The 23996-nt window shown below is 37.6% G+C and overlaps 1 long non-coding RNA gene across 2 annotated transcripts in view; it reads right to left on the bottom strand.

Moving 5' to 3' along the window:
* Positions 1–813: 813 nt before the first annotated feature.
* The window catches only part of LOC121012020 (uncharacterized), a 210832-nt gene continuing 187649 nt past the window's right edge, over positions 814–23996 (bottom strand). For both annotated transcript variants that reach the window (XR_005781920.1, XR_005781921.1), the window contains one exon: positions 814–964. This is a non-coding gene — a long non-coding RNA (uncharacterized LOC121012020). The remainder of the gene's footprint in view (positions 965–23996) is intronic.

Here is a 23996-nt window from a genome sequence, read left to right as displayed (position 1 = left end):
TTTGAGTGGTCAAGTTTCAAAAGGATGGGATTCTGAAGCTACAACTATACATTGGCCCTAATGGCTAGTAAATCTGTTTGGACTCCTTCCTGGTTTCTTCTGTTAGTTACCCCTTAAGTGGTTAGCCCTTTCCATCTGAGTCAAGGATAAAATGGCTATCTTCTTTCTCACCCACATCCATTACCCTGAACTGTCCAAGTTCCTTATTTTCTGTGACATGAGAGATTCTCTTCTACAGCTTTCTTAACTTCGCATATCCAATGGTCAGCAAACCCATGAAGGGTATTATTGCACAGTTCCAAAATCTCTAAGAGCTTCAAGGCACCTGTAACATTCATTTTTCTTTGCTTGAGGGAAAAACAGATATTGCATGTTAGACTGCGCTCACAAAGAGAACTCACAGCTACTACTCTAGAAGCTAGGGAGGACTTAGATATGGTGTCAGAAACCAGAGATGGTCCATGAATGGCATCACACAGGACCTGAACAGACCTTGGCTGCCTTAGTCTAGCTTCTCCGTTGAGCCAGACATGAGTGACTCTGAGACTTTTCCTGGACTCTCAGGTGAAAGAAAATGTGCCTGTAGTTCCAGGATGGGAGCCAGCCCACATTGCCTACTGCCTTAAGCAATGAGCTACTTAGTATTTGATTTATGTGAGGCCCAACAGAGATTTATTCCAAGTGGACTGTTGTGCCAGTGCAGGTGCCTGAGAAACCTGGAGATAGTAGGACTGTCCTGGAAGGACAGAGAACATCATGGGGGGAACAAGCAGCAAACCCAAGATGGAGGAGGCAGTAACTTTAGCGAGACTTACCTACACAACTTTGAGAGGCTGAAGAATAGATCACCCACACAGCCAGATGCTGCTTTGCCTGTGGGAGTTACTGTCCTCGAAGAACACATTCTGGATGGAGACGCAAAGCATGGTGATGTGGGTGAGTAGGAGGAGCTTGAGAGGGCCACCTAGAAAAGAAAGAGGACTTTTATAGGATTTTTGGGGGGTAATTTTAGTAATTATTTTTCTAGAAGAGAAATGTAGATGTACAGCATTTTTGAAAGCTAACTGATAATTTCCCACCAATATTTCCCCACTTTTCCCTTCCCTACCTTACACTCAGAGCCACCAGGCTGTGTTCATAACCACATGGAAGAGAGGTGACAGCAAAAAGGTAGAGATTAAAAAAATATTCTATCCAATCCCCAAACACTAAAAGAGAGAAGCTGTTTACTTAATGTAGGAAATAGGACCTTAGACAACACCCTAGAGATCTCTATAACCTAGCATGGTTTGCACTTACCAAAGAATACCAATAGACCTGGAAGGCCAGGAGCAAAGGAACAGAGAATCTCAACAGACCCACAGAGACCAAGGACTGATACCTAGAGAGGAGGATGGACATTCCCAGCAGGGAAAGATGCTGCCCAGACAAATGCAGCTTTACCTCCTTCCACACAGTAGTACTTACTACACATGTACTTTGAAATGTAGCTATAAATCTTAGGGGGTGAGGGAATGAGGACATCTTAAGTGTGTGCCACATCAATGAAATAAAATAAAAATTAACTGAACTGTGGGGGGAAAATAAGGTCCTGTCTTGTTTGAGGTAAGATTATTCCTGCAACAATTACATTAAAAATGTAGGCTATAATTGTAATTCCCACCCCCTTTTCAGAAATGTAAAATGTACATCTTTTTTTTTAATATGAAATTTGTTGTCAAATTTGTTTTCATACAACACCCAGTGCTCATCCCAACAGATGCCCTCCTCAATGCCCATCACCCACTTTACCCTCCCTCCCACCCCCATCAACCCTTAGTTTATTCTCAGTTTTTAAGAGTCTCTCTCTCGTGCTCTAGTTTCTCTTCAGATCGCATAAACCCTTTTTTAAGAGTCTCTTATGGTTCTTAGAAGAAGGGAATATAGTCCTCTTTCTATCATTTTAATGGTATGTTCTAGGCACATGTGAATAAGAGTCTGTAGTAGTTTTCTGTAGCTACCATAATCAAGGATCACAAACTGGGTGGTTTCAACAACAGAAAGTCATTCTCTCATAGTTCTATAGACTAGAAGTCAGAAATCAAGGGCTCAGCAGGACCATGCTTTCTCTGAAGGCTCAAAGAGAGAATCCTTCCTTGACTCTTCCTAGTTTCTGGTGTGGTTGTTGGCAATCCTTGGTACCCCATGGCTCATAAACACATCACTCCGATCTCTGCCTCATCCCGGTCTTCCACATATTCTCTTCCATGTCTGTCGCTGTGCCTCTTAAGTACACCAGTCATACTGAATTATGGGGTATGGTCATCTTAACTAATTACATCGACAATAGCCCTATTTCCAAATAAAGTCACATTCTGAGCTTCTGGAGATAGCATGAATTTGGGGAAGGGGGCACTGTTCAATCCAGTATAGTACCCATTGCCATGCTGCCTTCACAGCTGCATCCCAAATGCACAATTATCCTCTTAATTCTCTACAGAGAGAGCAGAGACCAAAGGACAACTTTTGACAAATTTTCTACTAAAGGAGCATAGAAAAGTCATTGAAATGTAGCAAACAAAGTAAATTATAATCCTACTAGCCATGGTTCCTTTCAACGTCATCAGTTCTAGGCCCATCCAGGTGTCTCCTTGACTAATCCAAGAGCGGATTCCATGGACAGAAACCAACTTATTCCCACCAATGAAAGTATTCTTGACTCTTTGGTCTTGGAACCTAGACTTGAGGCCCCAGAGAACTGTTTATCCTTCCCTAGGGTCCAGGGTCTAATTCCCTTTCATTTTCTACTCTTGGACAAACTTTTTTTTTTTTTTTTTTTACAAGATAACTGGCAATAGTAATGTCCCTTCAGGAGAATAGTACCTTCTACCTGCAGAAGAAGAGAGTGGTCTTATGTAATTAAGAAAGAAAGAAAGTCTTACTATCATTCATGGCATAATTACAGCAGAGCTTAGAAGTTATACTTCAGTACATTCTGAGGTTTTCAGTTTTAAAGGACACCAAAAATTAAGAAGACAATTTTATTCAGTTAACTTAGCAACTCAATGTAGCTTCCAGGAGTCCAGGGGTCATATCTGTCTTTCTCACTAGAGTAATTCCCACAGCAGAATCCTCCATGTGATAAGTGAGCTCAACCACAATTCACTGAACGAATGAATCAAAGTTGAATTCAAAAGCTTTTTAAACGCTTTTTTTGATCTCCTCCCCAGCATAAAGTAATGATCATTCCTACTCTCCCTTTCAAATACAAAGTTCCTACACAGAACTCTCAACACTTACTCCCTTCTCCCCACAAAATCATACATTACCCGGGGCAAAAGTATCAGCATAAGGCATAGCTATTTAACTGCACACAGAGGAAAGAAACATGAAACATCCTTCCTCCCCCCAAAAGCAACTAAGTTCTAGGAGACATCGCTCTGGTTAAAGATAAGGCAACTATGTAAATTATAAAATAGAACTCCTGGGTAACCAGAGGACCCATCTATTTTCCCCAAACAAAGGAATACCCTCTTCCCAGGTCTCTGATTCTATCTAGAAATGTGTCAAGGACATTTTTCTGGCTTCTCTGCTTCCATCCTTGTGCCCCATCTGCCCTTCCTCCTGTCCTACCAGGTAGCTCTCCATCCGGGTTGACACCAGCCTCTTATCCACACCCCTTGTGGGTTCACTGGGCCCACCATTCTGCAGCTCCAATTCACCTGCCTGTTTAAGATTTAGGTTGTCCAAAACTGACCATTGACTTTTGACCTGCTATTGACTTCTCAGTCCTTCCTTTTGAAATGCTCCTTATGCTGACTTCTGCCATTTCTGGCTTCCCTGTCTTGCTCATGTAATTTAACCTCAACATCTATCTGCCCCTCTGGCTTCTGACTCCTCTCTGGCTCAGCTTTCCTTCAGTATTTCCTCTGGCCTTGTGTCTATCCAGCCCTTCTTAGATTACCAGTCACCCTGGCCGTAGCCTTTGAGTTCTTGTAGTAACACACTCCTCCCTGGCCATCCTCCCCAAGGACACTAGACTTCTGTCTCTCACTATCCATTTCACTGGGCACTCCAATCCTTTGTCCATATTCCTTGTCTGTAATATGAAGACCTTCACAAATGGATCCTTACATCCTCTCCCTGTTCTACTTGCTGCACATGAGGATTATCATACGGGTACAGATTACTGTACACTAACACAGATTACTGTATTAGTGTATTACTGTATTACTGTAATACAGATTACTGAACACTAATTATCCAACACTAAAGTTGGATAAACACTTTATAAACCCAAACTACCCAAATCTACACTGTGAGATATTGTCAGTAACTGCATCTCATTTTTGTTTTATTTTATAATAGATTATACAGTTTTTAGTTCAATTTAAAAAAGTTAATCTTAGCATCTAGACAAGTGAAATTTGAACTTAAAAATTTTCTAAGTTTGCTTCTTCCTTGAGAAAGAACAGTATGAGTATGAGCTCTGTAAGCAGATGGCCTTGTTTGAGTCTTAAATCTGTCACTTACTATATGCATGTCTTCTGGAGCAAATTACCTAAACTATGCCTCATTTTTTTCATCCAAAAACTGGGAATGATACTATTTCTAACCTCAAAGGCCTATTATAAGGTTGAAATGCCTTCAAAAATGTAAAGGGCTTACAACAGAATTTAGAGCATAAAAAGCTTTCCATGAGTACTCACTACCATTATTATTGTTCCTGATTGAAGACTCAATCTACTGCAGTCAGCAGCTCAGAGGTCATCCATGAACTGTAACAATACTCGCAGAACCTTCTGGCAAAGCAATTAAGAAAGACGATGGCATCTCTATTACAAATATGTAGAAGTAAAGTCTTTATTGGGGGGAAAAAAGAGTGGAGCCCTACTGTCATGCCTTACAATAGCTGGAAAAGCAGTCCGGATCAGTCCATCACTGGAGAGGTTCTGATCTTACTACTTTAGTCATAATCTATCTAAGTAGACTCACAGATTGTTTTTTAATCAATAGTGCCTAGAAACCATCTTCTTCTTTCCTTTTCTACCTCTCTCCTCACAATAACTTTTATTCCTGATAGAGAGTCCATGGATCCTCACATGGAATACCATCTAGCAAACAAGCCAAATTCCTTACCAAGACTGAGGACTTCTCATAGCACACATTTGACACATTAGGTAGGTCATAGGAATAGGGATTCTGGCCTTATCCCTTTCGGAATGATGGGGAAAAATATAAGAAGCTCTCATTTCTTACAGAGACATTAACATCATAACCAAAGTACCAATTTCCTTTTAAAGATATTTTAGAACAATCATCATTTTCCTCAGATGATAGTCAATCCTCATTATCTGTGAATTTGCCTACTTGCTAAAATCTATTTGTAAGCCCAAAATCAATACTCGCAGGACTTTTGCAGTCATTAGTAGGCATCGAGTGCAAAAAATTTGAGTTGCTCCATGTGCAAGTTCCCAGATGAGGTCAAACAATGCAATGTTCTGCCTTCTTGTTTCAGCTCTCATACTGTAAGTAAGTATTCTTTTCATGATCTATTTAGTGCACATTTTTCACAGTTTTGTGCCTTTTGTCAGTGATTCTACAGTTTAAAAGGGCCCAAGAGTAGTGTCAAAGTGCTTCTAGTGCTCCTGAGTGCAAGAAGGCTGTGATGTGCTTAAGGGAGAAAAAAAATGTGTTAGATAAGCTTCTCTCAGGCAGAAGTTGTAGTGTTATTGGCCACGAGGTCAAAGTTACTGAATCAACAGTATATTAAATAAGGTGTCTTTACAGAGAAGCATACATAAAACAAGGTTATTGATCAGTTGATATAATGCTATGACCAGTCATTGGCAGTAAACTAACCATGTATTTTCCCTAGGGGCAATGGTTCAGTATTCACTAATTCAGTGTATATGGCAGCTTTATAAAACATAACATGAGTACAGTATAGACTATAACTGCAACAATGAAAATCAACTGTATATCCAAATCTGCATTAATTCACTCCAAGAATTCCCATTGCTAGCCACTCTAAAAGCATAGTAGGTTTTCATAACAAAACTACTCCTCCAAAGTAGATTTACTTGTTATATAAACTGAAAAATTGATTTAAGGAATCCACCCTTTGATAATAAAGGTGTTGAATATACCTCACCTGAAAGAGAACTGTGAGATAGCAAAAACAAAATTTAGTCTAAGAATGGAGATAAAAGAAAAAATAAAACAAAAACCATTATTGAACTGGGAGTTATCACTCCCTTTTCCACTTCCTGATTTAATTGTCACACCCTCTAAGGGTGCCTGGGTGGCTAAGTCAATTAAGGTTCAGACTCCATTTCGGTTCAGGTCATGATCTCATGATTCAGGAGTTCAAGCCCCCTGTCAGGCTCTGCACTGACAGCACCAAGCTCGCTTGGGATTCTCTCTCTCCCTCTCTCTTTGCCCCTCCTGCTTGTGCTCTCTTTCTCTCAAGATAAATAAACTTTTAAAAAAATTCCAAGCCCTCTATCCCATCAGCCCACCAGATAGCAGAGAGATGACAGGCAACTATCACCAGGCATGAGGTTCTACTGACAAGGAGATCAGAGTCTCTTTGTTTATCTAATCTTCCAGGCCCACAAGAAAAGAGCTCAGTAGACATATACCTCCCTTCCCTTTCATCTTATAGAACAAAAACAGGTGTGGCTTTCTCTACCACCCACCACCAGCTAATGCACCTCAGGATGGGCCCTGGCTCCAGGATAGAAAGAAAAGGTGAGTGACCTAGTGCAAAGAATTAGGAGTATCTAAGACTACCTTCACTTTTAAAACCTAATGCAAGGTCAGAGGGTCCTTAAGACCCTCTCTGGCACCAGTCTCAAGTTTGAGTTTCCCCAAGACCATCCTCAGGTTCAACACAGTGCTAGAAGACTCAGGGAACTCAGCAAAAACCATTATACTCATGGTTATTATTTATTATAGTGAAAGGTTATAGGTCAAAAAGTAGCCAAGGAAAGAGGCACATAGGACAGAAGTCAAGAGTTCCAGGCATGAGCCTCCAGTTGTCCTCTGCCAGTGGAATCATGCAAACAGTGCCTATTTCTCCCAGCAATCATCTCTGACAATATAGAGAGCACAGAGAATTGCCTACCCAGGGAAGACCACCCAAAGTACACCAGAATGTACATTTTTGTTTTATGACATCAATTTCTTTTTTTGGATAAGGAAAAAAGGGATTCCTGCCTCAAGGTTGTTCCTGGGAAAAACCAGAATGACTATGGGATCCCAGCCACCTCTGGTTACAAGCAAATAAATGGACAAACTTCCCTTTCCCAAACAACTGCAAATTATAAAGGAGGAAATCAATAAAAAATCATCTGGCTTATCAGGCTTATTGTCTGATTGTTTAATTATCTTGTTACAATCAGGAGTTTAATACCTGGAGTGAAAGCTCAAAATCATACCTTTTTGTACTAGTTTTCTAGGGCTTTTATATATAACACAATAACACAGAGTGGGTGGCTTAAACAACAGAAATTTATTTCTCACAATTCTAGACACTAAGTCCAAGATCAAGGTGCCAGCAGGGCTGGTTTCTCTGAGACCTCTCTCTGACTTGTAGATGGCTGTCTTCTCCCTATGTCCTCACAGGGTCTTCCCTCTATGTGTGTCTGTGTCCTAATCTCTTTTTCTCATAAGGACACCAATCATATTAAATTTATGTCCTTTATAATGACCTCATTTTAACTTAGTTACCTCTTTAAAGACCTAATCTCCAAATACGTCACCCTCTGAGGTACTGGGGGTTAAGATTTCAACATACAAATTTGGAGGTGGAAGTGGGGGTCAATTTAGTACTTGATACTTTTTACAATTAATGAATACAAAGCTGGTATTAGAACTTTATGACAGGACATCTAAGAATGGGATTAATAGCTAAAAGCCTCAGTGATTCTGGCCTGGAGCATGGCTTACATGTCTTAGAAGTAATTTAAGAAGTTGGCCTAAGAGAATCCAATCAATGGAAAGTAAATCTTTCAATTATGTTATTGTCTACATAGATTCTATATTTTCTTTCCTAAAGATATTTAACTTTTTTTATATGGACACAATAATATACTTACTACTGATTAATCTGCACCATGTGTGGACTCAGGATTTGACTCTTGGTAATGTTCGGTCCAACATTTTGTAAAGTAACAAAACTACAAAACTACCTTTTTTTTTTTTTTTTTTTTCGCTTTTGTGTTAAGAGTACCTGTCTCAGGGATCAAATCCATAAGGCATTATCTTTTTCTCATAAATATCATTTTATTAACTTATCCTCACAACAGACATTTTCTTTATTTTCTTACGGTAATCATCTTAGGAAAAAGTGTTTGCCAGTATTTGATAGCTATTTGTTAATAAAATTTTAATTCTGATGCTTACCATAAAATGCTTAATATCATTTAATATTGTTATTGAGAATGACATCAGATAACACTAAGATAAAAATTACTCATATTTGCTTCAACTGTGGACATTCTGAATTTTTTCACCTAAAAAAGTCTCATGAGATTTGTATTCCCATCTGATAAGTGAGAGTCATGATCACATGTGACGGAGTCATTACTCAGACCTCTGATGCTGGTTAAAAACAGTGTCTAAAATAGGCTCTGTTGCTTTTCCTGGTGTCTTGGCTGCACTGTACTACATCTACAACACTGCAGGTGTCTTTCATTCGCTGCAGAGCAGTTTGTGCCATTGAATAACAGCAAGTGTGCATGTTCCACTTTCTATGCAGCTTTGACAGTTGGTTCCCCTTTTGCATCTCAATTCTGTCCCCTGGTGAATTCAATACCACATCAAGAAAGCACCCTACTATTGCTCACTCTTCAACAATAATAGCAGCTACCATTAGTCAGGATACACTAGGTTTCAGTTACGCTTCTTTCTGTGAAATGCATTCTCTTGCCTACAACATTCTCTTCTAGCCCACATCAAGGATCCCTTTGATTAGGACTTCCAAATTGCTATTTTCAACAATGATGTCTCTGGTTCCAAACCAGTTTCTTCATGTCCTTACTCAAATTCAGCAAGAACAAAACTCAACTTTCAATGAATTCACCTTCCCTACCATTTCTCTATTTACAATAATCCTTTGTTGCATCGAAGTCCCAATCATTATATACTCAATATCTCGGAATCATCTTCAACTCTCCGTTATCCCTCTTATTTGATTAGCTAGCAATTTCCACCCATGTCTCTCTTAAAATTTTTTATTATTTGTATCTATTCCTACATCCCTATCCCAATAGATTAACACACCAAGGCAATAACTCTTTCTTTAAGTTTAGGTAACACCCTCATCACTCTTCATGTACGTATTCTCTTCATTTATCGGTGTTTACTATGCACTTCTACCCAAATAATCATCCTAATGTACAACTCTTATCATGCTATGTATTTCCAAAATAAAATAGCTTTAGGATATACATGATAAAGTCCAACATTTATCTTAGTTTTCAGTGCCTTGTATGACCTGATCCTATTTGCTGTAGTTTCTTTTGAAGACCTCTTAAGTAAGAGGGAAAGGAAGAGAAGAAAGGATAAAAAGGAAAGGGAAGGAAAATGTAAAAGGAAAGGTGGAAGAAGAGAGGAAAATGGAAAAGAATATCTTTGTTGGAAATGACAGCCACCAACTTCAAAATAAATTAACCACAAAAATGAAATCATTGACACATATAACTAGGAATGTAAGAGCTGAATTTGGCTTTTGAATAGTTGGATCCAGGGTCCTACATGATATCATTAGTACACTGTGTTTCTATTTCACAGCCCTGTTTTCCTCAGTATCTGCTTTATTCTCAGTCAAGGTTTCTGTAAAAAGATGGAAATGATCTAAACCAGTTTAGCAAGCCTATTTAGATAGCATTGGCTTACCTTACATCTTGTCCCCAACTCTGAACCAATCACAGTGACCAAGGACAAATGATATGGTCATTAATCTGACTTGAAATATATCCTCTTCCTTAGAGTTAGCCAGTGTGAGCCCCACCCGAACAAAATGGACGGTGAGTGGGGGAGAGGAAACTCTTCAAAAAGATTGTGATGTGACATAACACATGTATGTAAGAACTAAATTTGTAAAAGTTAGTGAGAATACTTACCAATATAGAATTGCCAATTCTACTAATCATCCATTGGTGAGATCTTGTCAACTTAATTCAGTTTCCTTTTTACTTTACTTTCTTTCACTCACTCACACTCACACACACACAACACAAAATAGGCATCGAATTTATGCCACCAGCTGCTCCAAAAAAAACAAGATCCTCAAATGAACCTTGACAAAGTACTTCCAAAAATACAAATGACAAATGTGTATGGAGTTAAGTATGGGCCTTACATTGAAGTTCCCCACAATATTAATTTATATATGTATAGAGCTATGGATTTTAAAGAACTCTCATGTTAAAGCTTTTTTTTTATTTCCGTTTTTTTTCTTTGTTGCTACTTATTAAACTTACATCTTAATGAAACGAAGATGTTAGTTGAAAGTTGCTCTAAGCACAATGATGTTTTCAGGAGAAAAGTATATGACTTTTCAATTGCTTGTACTTATCAGTTTCTTTTTCTTTACTTTCTCTTTTTTTCTTTTGGGCAGAAGGTTTATGCAGAGCTAGAATAAACAATCCTAAAATTTGTGTGGAACCACAGAAGACCCCAAACAGCCAAAGCAATCTTGAAAAAGAAAAGCAAAGCTGAAAGCATCACAATTCCGGACTTCAAGTTATATTACAAAGCTCTAGTGATCCAGACAGTATGGTAATGGCACAAAAACGGATACATAGATCAATAGAACAGAAGAGAAAACCCAGAAATTGACCCACAACTATATGTCAATTAATCTTTAACAAAGCAGGAGAGAATACCAATGGAAAAAAAGACAGTCTCTTTAGCAAATGGTGATGAGAAAACTATACAGCAACATGCAAAAGAATGAAACTGGACCACTTTCTTACACCATACAGAAAAATAAGTTCAAAATGTATGAAAGACTTAAATGTGAGACAGGAAACCATTAAAATCCTAGAAGAGAACACAGGCACTAACTTCTTTGACCTCGGCCTGAACAACTTCTTTCTAGATAGGTCTCCTGAGGCAAGAGAAACAAGGGCAAAAATAAACTATTGGAACTACATCAAAATAAAAAAAAAAAAATGTGCATAGCAAAGGAAACAATTAAAAAAAATAAAAGGTAACTTTCATGTAAGGCCTTTTTTTAAATATAGTTTCAAGTTTTTATTTAAATTCCAGTTAGTTAACATACAGTGTAATATTAGTTTCAGATGTAGGATTTAATGTCATCACTTACATACAACACCCAGTGCTCATCACAAGTGTCCTCCTTAATACCCATCACCCATTTAACCCATCCTCCCACCACCTCCCTTCCAGCAGCCCTCAGTTTGTTCTCCATAGTTAAGAGTCTGTTTTATGGTTTGCCCTCTCCCTTTTCCCCCCACTATGTTCATTTATTTGGTTTCTTAAATTCCACATATGAGTGAAATCATATGGTATTTGTTTTTCTCTGACTTACTTCACTTAGCATAATAATCTCTAGCTCCTCCATGTTGTTGCAAATGGCAAGATTTCATTCTTTATGGTTGAGTAATATTCCACTATATATACTCTATCCTCTTTATCCATTCATCTGTTGATGGACATTTGGGCTCATGGATTTGAAGAACAAATATTGTTAAAATGTCTATACTACCCAACATCTACACATTTAACACAATTACTATCAAAATACCAACAGCACTTTTCACAGAAGCCAGGACAAAAAATGCTAAAATTTGTATGGAACCACAAAAGACCCCAAATAACCAAAGCGATCTTGAAAAAGAAAAGCAATGCTGGAAGCATCACAATTCCAGACTTCAAACTATGTTACAAAGCTCTAGTGTTCAAGATAGTATGGTGCCAGCACAAAAACAGACACACAGATCAATAGAAAGCCCAGAAATGGACCCACAACTGTGTGTTCAACTAATCTTTGACAAAACAGGAAAGAATATCTAATGAAAAAAAGATAGCCCTTACAGCAAGAGGTGTTGGGAAAACTGGACAGCAACATGCAAAAGAATAAAACTGGACCACTCTCCTACACCATACAGAAAAGTAAATTTGAAATGTATGAAAGGCCTAAATGTGACACAGAAAACCATTAAAATCCTAGAGGAAAGCATAGGCAGTAACCTCTTTCACATCGGCCTTAGCAACTCCTTTCTAGATATGTCTCCAGAGGCAAGGGAAACAGAAGGAAAAATGAACTATTTGGACTTCATCAAGATAAAAGTCTTCTGCACAACGAAGGAAACAATCAACAAAACTAAAAGGCAACCTTTGGAATGCAAGAAGATATTTGTAAATGACCTATCTGATGAAGGGTTAATATCCAAATATATAAAGAATTTATCAAACTCAACACCCAAAAAACACATAATCCAGTTTTAAAATGGGCAGAAGACATCAATTTTTTCAAAGAAAACATCCAGATGGCTAACAGACATATGAAAAGATGCTCAAAATTAATCATCAGGGAAATACAAATCAAAACTACAATGATATCACTTCACACCTGTCAGAATGGCTAAAATTAATACCACAGGAAACAATAGATTATGGTGGGGATGTGGAGAAAGGGCAAATCTCTTATACCGTTGGTGGGAATGCGAACTGGTGCAGCCACTCTGGAAAAACAGTGTGGAGTTTCCTCAAAAAGCTAAAAATAGAACTACCCTACAATCCAGCAATTGCACTACTAGGGATTTACCCAAAGGATACAAAAATACTGATTGGAAGGGACACATGCACCCTGATGTTTATAGCAGCATTATCAACAATAGCCAATCATATTAAATCCTAGGTGATCTGAATAACACCACCATGAAATACAGTTTTTCATTTTACACACAATGCATTCATTTCTCAGGAGACAGTAAAAGATAGTCCCCTGAAAACTTCTCAGTTGTCATGTAGAATTGGTCATTTCCTCCAGCTCTATTCTCATTCTTTCCAGTAAAGTTCCTTGTGAAGAAGGCATATGGAGGTGCCTCAGTACTGCCTCTGCCAGAGCTCATTTTTTAAGGGGTTGACAATTGTTCAGAGAGCACTGTATTTCCTCTTTGTTCTCCTGCCCAATGAGAAAATAAATTCCCATTGATCCCACCTCCACCCAAAGAATAGCCCAACTTCTTCCAAAATTATTTCTGCTTCTCCTTCCAATCATATGTCCTTCCGAGTTTTATAGTCAACCCACTGGGAAGCAAAATCAAACCCAACCAACTGAGAAACATAAAAGTTCTTGTAACGAAGAATAAGAAAATGCTAATCTCTGCACTATTATTCCAAATACTTTTCTAAAACATAATTTAGCTAATAAACTTTAATTCTCCTATGGCAGTGGCTATTTGTGTTTTGTTTGTTTGTTAATGTTTTTATTTATTTTTGAGACAGAGACAGAGCATGAGCAGGGGAGGGGCAGAGAGAGACAGAGAGAGAGAGACAGAGAGAGAGAGAGAGAGAGAGAGAGAGAGAGAGAGAGAGAGAATCTGAAGAAGGCTCCAGGCTCTGACCTTCAGCACAGAGCCCGACACGGGGCTCGACCTCACAGACCGTGAGATCATGACCTGAGCTGAAGTTGGCCGCTTAAATGACTGAGCCACCCAGGCACTCCTGGCAGTGGCTATTTGTAATATTCAGAAGCACATTCTATAGTTTTAATGTTTTCAACAAGCGTAACTTTGACATTTTAAAAGGTATAAATTCAAAGAAATAATGTAAAACTATGGAAATCCCTGTTTTTTTAATTCTTCTTCCATAAGATTTCATAGTTGACTATACACAGTAGTTACTTTAAAATGTTTTCCTGGGGCACCTGGATGGCTCAGTCAGTTGACTGTCACAGTCTCACAGTGAGGTCCCAGTCTCACAGTGTATGGGTTTGAGCCCCGTGTCGGCCTCTGTGCTGATGCCTCAGAGCCTGGCACCTGCTTTGGATTCTGTGTCTCCCTCTCTCTCTACCTCTCCCCCACTTTGGTTCTCTCTCTCTCTCTCAAAAATAAATACATAAATAAAATGCTTTCTTAAAATTAATTAAAGCATTGTCTTTGGAGATCCAAAATGCCAAACTTGCTAGAGAAAAACTTCTTTAATTCAGATCTCATTAATTCAGATTGCTCTTTCAATTAAGAACTAAATTGTCTACCTTAGTTCTACTAATAAGAAATGTGACATGACAATTATATAATGTAATCATAACAGATATGAATTGAGTGCTGATTGGCAGTGCCAGGAATTACACTGTTTTATAGTATCTTATTAAATCTTTATAATGAATATAAGTAATTAATCTGTTCTTTACAGGTGCAAAAACTAAATTTCAAAGAGAAACTAGCAAGGTGGTATCTATAGTGGTTAGAACCTAGCTACAAACACCAGGCTCTTATTCAACACACTATACTCTTTCTCCTTCTAGAAGGTAATCACTTCTTGTAAGAGTGCATTAATTTGGTATTTTTTTTAATACATACCTTCAAGGAAATCATCTTAGCAAGCAATATTTTGACAGCATATTTTATTTATCATGTACATCTATAAGTAATTAAATACATTTCTTTCTTGAGTTTTTTTAAATATATCTTGTCATAAGTTGCTGAGACTTTCCTAGACCCCTCTACTAAATTTACTACCAGTTAGTATGTTTACACTCTGCATTCCATACCCATGACCCTCATTCTCATTACTCATAATTTCTAATTCAATATTTGCTGCCATTTCAGTTTTCAAGAGTCCTATTAAATTCTTTGAATATCAGAGTTACATTTGTTGGGAAACACATTTGTTAGTCTCAGATTTTAATAATTAAGATAAATTGCTGTAGAGAGAGGTAGGAAACTAATCTTTCCTATAAATCCAGGAATATTGAATTTCCCACAAAAGCCTTATTCTAATAATCTCATCTTTCCTGTAATGCTATTTCCCTAGTGGGAAGATCAGGTCAATGTGTTCCACAATTTTTGGACAACTTTGTATTTTGGATCAGAAATGTATGGCAGTGAACAGCTGTGGAGAAAATAGAATGCAGTGTGCTGAATAAACACAGGCCAATTCACACTGAAATTAACTCTCACTGTTTTAGCACAACAACCATACAAACTATATGCTTCTAGTCTTTGTTGTAACTCAATCCTGCCTATATAGGCTACATTAGAGATGCCCTGATGGTATTTACTTCTATGTCAACAATCAGTTGGCTAGAATCTCTCCTAGATATTTCAATTTCATCAACTTCAAAGACCATTTGTCTTCTGTGCCCAGTACAGACAAAAACAAGAGTCCTTCCCAGACAGCTGTGCCTAAGGGCCATGCAAAAGTGAGTGGTAGTCCAAGGCATGTATTTATGGAAAAAATTCCTAAATACTAGAACAAATCCAATACTTCTCTCTCCTGCCCCGTCTATCTGTCACCTTTCCCAAGTATGGAACAGCTCACTGTAAGTGGACGATATGTTCCCAGCTGCGGCTGACTCATATCATGACTATGAATCCAAATCAGCATCTTCCCAGTGTGGGAAAAATCTGAACTTAATCAATTCCCCATGTAGAAGGCACTTCCAATTTGTCTCATCCTCTCTGGAGAACAAGAAAGTCACCTAACTTGGAAGATTTGGTGACCTAAACTCATCCAACTAAGATGTGGAATAAAGGACAAAAATTGTTGGTGAATCTCTTACTAGAATGTTCAAAGAAAAAGAAAACCAAACAAACAGAGAACAACAATGAAACCATGGAATCTAGTCAAGAAAACTGAAGTCATGGTAAAGTACAAAAATGAATAAACGAAAAAACAAAATCCTAAAAACCCTTTCTCCTCTCAGCCAGCAATTTTCCATAGCAACCTGTTCCAATCACAAATCAAAGTGTTGCTGAAAGACCAGAGCTATTGAAAGCATTTTCATCGTCCAGCACAAATGTTTTTATGTTAAATGTGCTATCAAACACCCCGGACTGACCATGTGGGCCACACCATTGAATGAGATAAGGTAATTGCAGCTGCATATCAGGTCAAAAGCTGCAGCTCAATGCAAAGGCATTCAAAATTAAAACCCCTAGAAATTTTTTCAATCATAAAATATTTGAGACATACAAAAAGTCTAGGATATAATATAATCAGCACTCATTTACGCAGATGTTTATCCTCCATGAGCTTAAGAAATAAAACATTAAATCTCAGTTTAAGTCTCCAATGTGTCCCACCCTGGCAGCACTACCTTTTTCTCCACATAGCTTATCATTATCCTAAATTTCGTGTTTGTCTTTCTCAAAAATGTCTTTGTATTTTTACTACATGTGTCTCAAAACAATATAATTGTTTTCTATATTTAAAACTTTAAATTGTATAATTATGTCTGCATCCTTCCTATATAAACATTATGTGAGATTTATCCATGATGATATACGGTTCTTGTTTATTCTGTTATAGCATTTCATTGAACATATATGTAACAATTCATTTGCCCATTTCTCTAGTGATGGAATTAAGGTTGTTTCTATTGTTTTCTATTACCAACAGCGCCATTTTGAAAATTTTTGTACATTTACCTTTGTGTATACTATTGAGTGTTTCTTTAGTGCAGGATCAGAAACCATGCCTGTGGGCCAAATCTGGCCTGCCATCTGTTTTCGTCAATAAAGTTTTATTGGAATACAACCATGCTTCGTTGTTTATACATTGTCTATAGGTGCCTTCACACTATAGTGGTGGAGTTGAGTAGTTGTGACAGAATCTGAATTTCTGTCAGATGGTTTGCAAATCTGAAAATATTTATTATCTTGTCTTTTACAGAAAAACTTTGCCCACCTCCACGTTAGGATATAAATTTAGCAGTGACATGTTTGAGTCAAAGGCTACACGAGTATTCAATTTCACCAAATGTTGCTAAATGTTCCCCAAAGTTATGTACCAATTTAAACTCTCCTCAATAATATAAAAACATCCCCATCTTTACTGCTTCTCATCCTCACCAGTACTTGAAATCTCAAAAATTTCCAAATTATGTCCATTTATTTTGTGGTTCCATTTCAAATATCCTGGAGTTGTTAGAATGGTTCACATCTATATTTGTGTATAACACATTTCAGAGTAATAATTGAAATGATAGAGCAATGACATAATTCCATCCCAAGGTCAGGCTGAGGCATAAAAGTGCCAAAGGACACCTTCCATTTGGTTCCAAAGAGTTCCTCTTCCCCAAACCCTACATCCCCTCTCTTTCATGACACCTCTACCCGAATCACACTATCTCTAAAGACCTGGATCTGGTCTGGATCATGTATACCACGTTCTTCTATAGCTCCTAATTTACTATCCGCTGAAATAATTTCCTACTCTTTCTCTTCACAGACATATTGTACTGCTAATCATAGTCCCAAAGGTTTCTCTTGAGTGGAGAGAAGAAAGGAAAGAAGCCCTACTGTTTTCAGTATGAGACACCTGGTCTGCACATTGCACAACCTAAGGGCAGCCTGCCAGCTAGGCAGAAGCAAGAATATGGGGGAAAAAAAAAAAAGGAAAGATTCATCTGTGCCTCTGTCTGCTCCAAGGGTGATACTCCTTGTCTAGGCACCTCTGGGATTATCTGATTTTGTTCATGTTCTTTGATGGAAAAATATTACTTTTTTATTTTTTATCTTCACAGGGCCCCTGATATTGTTCTGGAACACAAGAGTTGATTTAAGAGTATAGATTTTATTTCATTTAAAATTAGTTGGCTACGGTAAAGCAAAAACTCTTCCTTGTGGATATTTCTCTAATTTGCATGGGTAAATGAGACAAGGAAGTAGCATGGGATGATTATTGGAACAAACCCAGAGCACTGAAATCCCAAATTATGCCTCAGTTTGATAGTAAAGCCTATTGATATAAGTGATTTTAAGGAGGGGAAAGGGCAAGTGCAAGAGAAAAGGGAAAAGTCATTTGAGGAAGAAGAGAGGAAATCATGATGAAGGAAAAGCAGCATGAAGAAAGGTTGAAAAAGAGGGTCATTTAATAAAAGATATGATAAATGATTAGCCCAATTCCAGCCACAGTAAACTACAAGTTGGGCTGTCATAATACAGGTACATGTGTTGATACTTAGAGGATAGGAAGCAGGGACTTCCTACCCTGGGGGTGACTAATTCAGGGCAGTGTAACTCAAAACCTTGTCAAGTATGAACTTCCCAGAAAGGCAAGGCAGAAGCAGTTGCTGGTGTGCTATGAGGCCATTCTGTGGCAGACAGCCATGGCCATGATATGCCTTGGGACTAACTCAATGATTTTCCTTTTGAACACTCTATGATTGGGTACAGAATCATCTGAGGCCATTAGTTTTGTTCCTGAAGATTTTGTCCTTCATTACTGGGAAACTCCACCATTACTATCTTTTTTTCAATCAGACTAGTTGTCTTATAAAAATTTGCAGTTTTTAAGCTTTATCTGAGCATGCATTCATTCTTCAGGCAACATGTGCCCCACAAATATTTATTGAGGGTCAACTCAATAAACAAATTACTGAGAATATAATTTTTTTTTTAGAGAGAGAGAGGGAGAGCAAGCATGCTCCAGCAGGGGAGAGGGGTAGAGGGAGAGGGAGGGAGGGAGACAGAGAGAGAGAGAGAGAGAGAATCAATCTTAAGCAGTCTCCATGCTCAGTGCAGAGACCCAGATGGGGCTTGATCCCATGACCTTGGAGTCATGACCTAAGCTGAAATTAAGAGTCAGACACTCAACTGACTGAGCCACCCAGGCACCCCTAGAATACAAAATTTTAAAGAGACAGAGTCTCTGCCCTCAAAACCCTTACAGACATTTAAGTCACATAATGGATAGAAGAAGGACATGAACCAGTGTCCAGAGCAGAAAATTGGGGGCAATGAACTCTGCCTGGGGGAGTTAAGGAATAGTTTTCCCTAGATTTGAGCTGAATTTTGAAGAATGGTCAAGAGGAAGAAGGACAGTCTAGGTAGATGGACCAACATATGCAATGCACAACAATGTGGGAACACATGACATGTTTAGGGGAAATATTTTGAAATAATCACTACTAAGGGATGTGAAGTCTCAGCCTCATGTCCTTGAAGTCTAAGCACAAGTACCTGTGGAAATGTCAGCAAGTTGAGAATGGATTAGGGACAGAGAGCGAGGTATGAGCCAGCTAAGGAACTGTGACATTATTCTCTAGAGCCCTGCACATCTCACTAACTTGAATTTAATTAAAGTGAATTGACATCTAACTTTCAGCTAAGCACATGATTTAGTCTCATGACAGTTTTTGGCCAAAGTGAAAAAAAAAATGGGTTCTTTGATGGCACATTTGATGTATCAATGAAGATGATGATCATCTTCAGATATTGGAAGCACTGTCAGGTAGAAGAGAGATTTCACATTTTATGCCCAGATCCAGATGAAGGCCTAGAACCAATAAATGAAAGTTACAGGAATGCAGACTATTGCTCTGGGTCAGAAAAAAAGAAAAATAAAGGTCTATGCAGTATTTAATTCATTACTAACAAATCTATTAATGCAAAACAATTATGTTAATGGGAAAAGGAACTGTTTCATTATGCAAGTGTTCTTTGGCAAAAGTTTTCAGTTTTATCATAGCTTGGTAGTGATACATTTTGGTTTGATTTTTTTTTCTCACTTCATAAAACTTCAAAGAATGACATTTTTTAAGAACCCCAAATAATGCATTTTAGTATTATTTAAATGACTTTCTCTAATAAATGACAATTTCTGTATACTTCAAAGCAGTGTTAGACTGGAGAATAACATTTTCTTCTCAGCTCACAAATATATATTAAAGAGTTAAGAAGAGAAACACAATCAAAAGATAAAGAAAGGTTGAGAACAGGAATGCAAAGCAAGAAATAATCAATATGCAAAATGGAAAGTAACAGGTTCCACACATGTTACAATAAGGACAGGGAGGCCATAAGCAATTAATGCTTCCTGTGTTTGCACAGAGCTAGAAGCTGGGAAGCTGGTTCCCCATACTGTCTGGGGCCTTGCCCTCAGACCATGCTGTGCCCATCTCCTGCTAGGAACAGAGAGAGGGCAAGAATAAGATGTACAATACCTTTTTGAAAAATACATTTTGATGGATATTGGTGACCATTAAGACTGAGTAAGTGCAAAATGTTGCAGATGGCAAAGACTAACCTACTGTCCAAAGCAGATTAGAATTCTTTTAAGAAAAAGAGAGTATGTATATTAGTCTGCTAATGCTGTCATAACAAAATACTTCTAAGTGTCTTGAAAAACAGAAACCTATTTTTTCACAATTCTGAAGGCTAGAAGTCTAAGACCAAATTGTCGACAGGATTGGTTTCTTGCCTTTTTCTTTGGCTTGCAGATGGCTACCTTCTCACTATATCCTCACATTGACTTTCCTATGTGTTTACACATCCCTGGTGTCTCTCCCTCTTTTTATAAAGACACAACTCCTATTGGATTAGGACCCCACTCTTATGGCCTTAATTAACTTTAATTACCTCCTTAAACATCCTTTCTCCAAATACAATCATACTGGGGGTTCCCATTTCAACATATGGATTTTTTGGGGACATAAATCAGTCCATGACAATATTTAACACCCAAGACGTCAGGCCCAAACAAAAGACAGTAATACCTGCATTACTGTTCCAAAGATTTAACTCTAGCCTCTAGTTTGCATGCCTTGTGGCATCTTGCTGACCTCTGAAACCCTACTTTTGCCGTTTAAGAATTGTCAAAAATAACTATTTCTTGACTTTATACTTAGACTCGGCTTTTCAACTCTTGCCTGCAGAACTCTGAATTCTATTCAAGGACCTTCTATCAACTGGTTTCTAACACAAAGACTTCATCCCCTTAACTCTTTCTTGTTTGTGCCCAAGTAGGAGCCTTTCCTACAAAGTGACTTGAGCATGGTTGTCTTCCTCCCCAACCCCATCCATATGTATATCCCCCTCAGGCTTCTGAGCAGACCTTACCTGCCAGTCCAGCTTCTCAATGGAGCTTAAAATATCTGCCAGCAAGTGTTCCTCTACCTACCAAACTGCAAGGTTTGAGTCAGAGACTTGTGCCTTGTTCATATTCAATTACTTGAGGACTACCATAGTGCTTAGACAAGTAGCAATTTTCTGAAAAATGGTTTTTGAATAAATGACAAAGAACAAATCAATTTTCCAAAGAAAATACATGAGGAAGAAGGCTAGATATTTGACAGTGAGTCTGGGATTTTTGTTTGTTCTAGAAAGAAGAATACATGTCCACATGCACTGATACTCTTAACAACCAGACCTGCACTTTGCCTGGCTGACACACAAAAGGAAAAGGGAAGAATAAGTAAAGGGTTGTAGTAAGAGTTATACTACCGGTGTTTCATTCCTTCACTCAACCAGCATTTATTGAGCACCAGCTACAATCTAGGAACTACACCGCCCTTACAGATTCAAAGAGGAATACAGTTCTTGTACTTCTTGAGGTCATGATTTGTATGGCTAACAGATATAAATAAATAGAATTATAATACAGAATTTTATTTATATGCCACCTCATTCTACAAAAATAAATGAGAAAGTTTACAAAAGCTCATTAAATGCTGAAGTACAAATTAAAAGTCGAGAGTCAGAGAAAAGGAAAATCTCACATAAATGCAGCTCAGTCAGGACTCTGTAGCTGTAGGTGCTAGAAGTGAGCAAAAAATTGTACCCAAACTACATAGTGGCTAAAAAAACATTCAGTTTTAAGATTTGTGGTAAGAAACATAACTCATCCTTATGAGTTATGAGTTATGTATTACCTGTAAGAAATTTCTTTCTGTGTTTGTATGATGGGAACACTGTGGAGATTTCTAAGTCAACAGGACAAAGTAAGTACATACCTGAAATCCTCACTTGCACTCAAGTAAACTAGAAATACTAAATAAAATATATTAAACTACACTTATATTTATGTACATAGCGTGGATGAAAGGAATACTGAGAAATACCCAGATGCCAGAATTGTAGTCATTTTGAGCTGAAGTCTGGCAACCCATGGTAAAGAGGCAGATCCTGGGAGTGAACAGAGCCATAGAGTGTGTATGTTAACGCCAACCTGAGGATAAGAGTCAGAATTACCTGTCTTACCCCTGTGGTGAAAAACTGGTTGGTCTTCAAGCAAGAAAACAGGACTTGATAAGCAAATCATCTATTCAAGCCATGTGATTCCAGAATCTTGGATATGTGTCACATGATTGCAGAGGCCTAGTTAACACTATCTAAGTCCAAAAAATCCAGAGTCAAACACAAACTTAAGAGCTTGCTCAGGGATATTTAAAGCCCCTAAGGAAAGCTAAAAAGGGAAATCTCCACAATCCAGGGTATCTGTGAGTGAGCTCAAAGAGAAGATAATGCCCTAGGAAAATGAGCTCACAGAGAAGAATGGTAAAACATATGAGAATGTCTGCATCAAGATAATAGACAACAGAAATAACTCACAGCAAAGAAGTAAGAGAATGAGTAAGGGATGCTTAAATGAGTACATTTTAAGTCTTCCAAGATATAAAGAAATCTTTTTTTGTGAAACAGAAAGTTATAAAATGGTACACTGATATTAAAAAACTCAATAGACAAGGCACTTAGGGGGCTCAGTCCATTAAACACCCGACTTTTGATTTTGGCTCAGGTCACGATCTTATGGTTTGTGAGATTGAACCCTGAGTGGGGCTCTGCACTGAGTGTGGAGCCTGCTTCAGATTCTCTCTTTCTCCCTCTCCACCTCCCCCACTCATGCATGCAAGAGCACTCTCTCTCTCCCTCACTCTCAATATAAAAATGAAATTTTTAAAAAAGCTCAATAGAAGAAATATTAAAAGCAATTGAAAATAGAATATGAAGAGAAACCTAAGGACATTTTTTTTTCGGAATCAAACAGAAAAAAATAATTGAATAGGAAAAATATTTGATTTCATTAAGAGAAATGAAAGGAAGTATGAGAAGGTGTGAAACACTTCTAAGAGGCATTCCAGATAAAGAATAAAATCGAGTCTCTCCTCAACATTTACCAAGATAATAGTTGGGAATTTTCCAGAAGTGAAGAAAGATTTGAGTCTTCGTTTTTGAAATGCCAATTAAATACACTGGTGTGCAATGTAGTGATATTGCAGAATATCAGATTTAGAAAGAAATTTTCCATTTCCCAGAGAGGAAAAAAAAGAAATTGCATCCACTGAATAACAGTGGGGGGTGGGGCAGGGGAAGCACACAAATTAAATATACCAGTAATGAAAAGGGGTAATGTTATACATAATTTTGATTTGACAAAATAATACAGGTGTATTACAATATTTAATGTCACCAAATATTAAAATTTGATAAAATGGAAAATCTTCTAGGAAATGTCGAACTACCAGTATTGAACAATCAGTAATTTAAAAAACCTCAACCGGTCAATATTTACTAAAGAAATCCAACATTAGTATATCCTTTCCCCCAAAGCCAGAACCATATAACTTTATTAAACTTAAAAGCACAGATAATTCCTATCTTATATAAATTCTTCAAGAAAATAACAAGAGAAAAAAAATGCTGATTTTTATGACGTTAGTATATTTATGCCAAATCAAGACAGTTCAAGAAAATAAGAAACGAATCTCACTGTGAACATAAATGCAACAATTATAAAAAAGTATTAGCTAAGCAAGTCTAACTTTGTATCTAAATATATGTAGCTTTATATAACAAAATACAACATGACCAAATAGACTTGTAAGAATAGTTCATCATTAGAAAATGTAGAGGAAAATAGAGATTTAAAAACTCACAAGAAAAGCATAAAGGACAAGATATATACATTTGGCCATATCAAATGATCATAAAATGATCATTGCAATGGATTTTTGTAAGACATGATAAAAATGCAACAATAATTATTCATGACTCAAAGAAAGAAATAAGCCCTGGTAAGTAGGGATAGAAGAA

This window comes from Herpailurus yagouaroundi, unplaced genomic scaffold, assembly GCF_014898765.1.
Source record: "Herpailurus yagouaroundi ecotype Mexico unplaced genomic scaffold, PumYag 29, whole genome shotgun sequence".
Lineage (NCBI taxonomy): Eukaryota > Metazoa > Chordata > Mammalia > Carnivora > Felidae > Herpailurus > Herpailurus yagouaroundi.
The sequence above is the reverse complement of the archived record's forward strand: the minus strand, read 5'-3'. Positions and strand labels throughout refer to the sequence as shown.